Genomic DNA, 3,120 nt, shown 5'->3' with positions numbered 1-3,120 from the left:
CTATAGCGGGATACTGTACAACCCACTGATTTTCGTTTTCGTAAGAAACGATGGTCTCCTGTTATTTATTCCGAGAATCTTCTTCTGTTAACTTTCTGACGCGATAAAATCGAGACTATATTGCGATAGACTAGACTGCGATAGGTTCGAACTTGTTTGAAGTAAAATGATATTTTTCAATATTTTCTGTCGTAAGTTTGAATTTGTTGGAAGTAGACGTTAGGCGGATAAAGCGATACGTTTCGATATCGTGTGGTGAGTTTGAGCTTGTCCGGAGTAGATTGACAGAATTATATTCTACGATAATTTAGATTTATATTCCGTTCTTATTCGTCTTTATTAATGGGATATACAGTTTCCTGGTATAGCGTATCGACGGGATTATATATATAGGCAATGAACCAGGATAAAAGAGTTTGTGAAAACAGGGTGCTGCAGGGACGAATGTTACAATCGTTACACGATCATCGTTCTTATTTTCCCGTTGTCGAGCGGACACGCGTTATTTCGGCATCTCGAATTCATTAGGACACAGCAGGGGTCCGTAATTACCTGTCGCAAAGCGGTTTAATAGCTCTGATCTCATAGGAGGATCGTACGCACGCTTGAAATAAATCCGTGCACGGTACGGTAATAAATTTTCTTGCTCCTTACCCAGCTAGCTCGAATCTAACGCGAACCTTATTTATGGTCGACGTTAACGTGCCAGCTTTGCTTTTCGTATGTCCTTTCTCTTTGCGATCAACGTTTGCACGCCGTGGTCGTTACATTGTCTCCAAGCTACCAATTAAAGTTTTCGAGACGCGATATCGTTTGATCGATGAAAACGTTACGACCCGCCGTATTTCACCAGTCACACGTTGGCGAACGTAACGCATCGTTTAATTACGATGACCCGTCTCGGACCAACTACCGTTCATGCGATTAATCAAACGTCTGGTACGACGAACAGGCCGGATTCACGGTCTAATTTTGCGTCAGGTCGCCGGATCGTAACGGTGTCGAGCGGAGACCGGTCAAGTAACATGACGATGATCCCTCTCGCGAGAGCCGAGACGCGCTGGAGAACGGCTGGAGAACGCGAGAACCTCGCCGTTCCATACGCCAAGCATCGAGCGCTACGCTACGCACGCATCGGAACGCCGGAAAAACTCTTTTGTTTCGAGTCACGCTGTTGCTCAAGTTACGTGTCCGTTCTACTTTTTAAACGTAATTTGAAGGATTTAATGGGGGGATGATTGTTCGTAGCATTATAATAATTGCCGGAAATCGTTGAGATTTTACGATATAAAAAGAATTCTCTGGTCTGAATCCTATTGAGAGTATAATGAACTTCTGTATTGTTTTGTTGTGTTTGCTTATTTGTATTAGACACACGGTGGATGTAAAAAATTTCCGACTAAAGTGTATTTTGATTTGTTTATTGATAAAATGATCTATATTTCTTTTGAATGAAATTCTTCTTGCGAGAAACTTGAAATTGTCGGAAATTTATTGCCTCGCCAATTTATTAAGCTTACGTTGCAACTGGAAAGTTTTCACAATCGTAGTATGTTTTTGGAAGATGTACGATTGTTTAGAGAAATCTTATATCCTTGTATGTTATTGTAGCAGCGAATTAGATATTTAATAAATTATAACCGCTCCTCAATATCCATTTCCCTGATAAATTATCTTCTACACAGTTGGATCCTTTGAATATCTTACTTCTCCTCGACCTTCTTTCAAACAATTCTCGAATGTTACACGTTCGCCGATTGGATTTCGACTCGTTAACCTAATTGCATATGAAAGACACGAAGAAGCAAGCAGTGTCTCGGAACAGTCTTATTGGACAAATAATAAAAAAAAATTCAACGTTTTAATACCTTTCACCGATAGAAGAGCAAATTTCAATAAATTGAACACAAACTATATATCTCCCAATTAAATATCGAGAAATATCGAATAATTCTATGAACATATCTATCTCTATATCTCCATAACCGTAAACTCATTAAAAACGGACGTTCCATATTTTGGACCTCGCGTAATTGTAAAAGTTTCCCAAAAATGGCAACATTTCGAATTTTGAATTCCAGTCTCACTGACGTTTGTAATACGATGTTGTATCGGAAAGCGACGGGTCGACAGAGATCGAGGCTCACGGCGAACGTGTTGAGAGGTCGATAAATAAAGTCCAGTGCCACGAACTAAAGTTAAACTTCTCCCATGAAAGTTTGTCACCGACGACGTAACATGTTTTCAAAGTAAATAGTCGAAGACGAGTCCGTTAATAAACGCGGGGGTGTGGAAAAATAAAATTTTCTTTTGTTCGCGAATAAAACGTGCGATGTGGATACCAGTGTACGACCGGCGGTTTCTAGACCCCACGTGAATTTTGCCGTATGTTCGGGGAGTTCTTCACCGGCGACCAAATATAGCCGGGTAATGTAATACACGTCACGTGGTCAGAAATAGCCTAAGAAGAGGGCCTAGCCGAGTGTGCACACGGCACTGTTCACTGTGGTACCGTCGTCCCTCGTTTTGAAACGAGCCGGACTACCAGAAGCGATGAAGAAAATACGTTTACCTCTTCACGCTCGTTAAACCAGTTACCAGAGAGAAAGGTGATACCAAGGGAACAGAAACACGGATCGTAAAAGACGAGTATACGCGTACGTGTGGAAATCCTCGTGTCAACGAGCGGCCGCGCGCGACTCCTGCTGACTGCGAGTAGTCGGGGATTCGTGATTTTTCAAAAACCAATCTTGAGCTCTTTCACCGAATGCGTTACTCGACTTTATAACGCTGCAGCTGGCAAAGTGATAGAAACGAGCAATCGATGATCTTTCAGAGAGATTCTATGCGCTAAAATAATTGATTCGAACGATCTTCTGATTTTATAGATTTTACAATGAGACGTTCTTTCTCCAATGAACATTACAACGAGATGTCCAATGTTCTTGGAGATTTGGACGAAAGATTTGTCCAGAGAAATTCCGTGTCATGAAATAACAGAGATGGATGAGTTTTTCAATTTTAGAGATTTATAACGGTGTATTCTTGCAAATTCTATTGATTCTTTTGTAACGTACGTGGATAAAGAATCGTTAGGTTTCGTGTATTTTCAGCTTTTTC

General features: G+C 40.9%; 1 protein-coding gene across 14 annotated transcripts in view; it reads right to left on the bottom strand.

The window, feature by feature from the left end:
* Positions 1-3,120, bottom strand: part of LOC100643650 (titin) — a 230,450-nt gene that overhangs the window by 72,596 nt on the left and 154,734 nt on the right. The gene's annotated exons all lie outside the window — the stretch shown is intronic.

This window comes from Bombus terrestris, chromosome 7, assembly GCF_910591885.1.
Source record: "Bombus terrestris chromosome 7, iyBomTerr1.2, whole genome shotgun sequence".
NCBI lineage: Eukaryota > Metazoa > Arthropoda > Insecta > Hymenoptera > Apidae > Bombus > Bombus terrestris.
The sequence above is the reverse complement of the archived record's forward strand: the minus strand, read 5'-3'. Positions and strand labels throughout refer to the sequence as shown.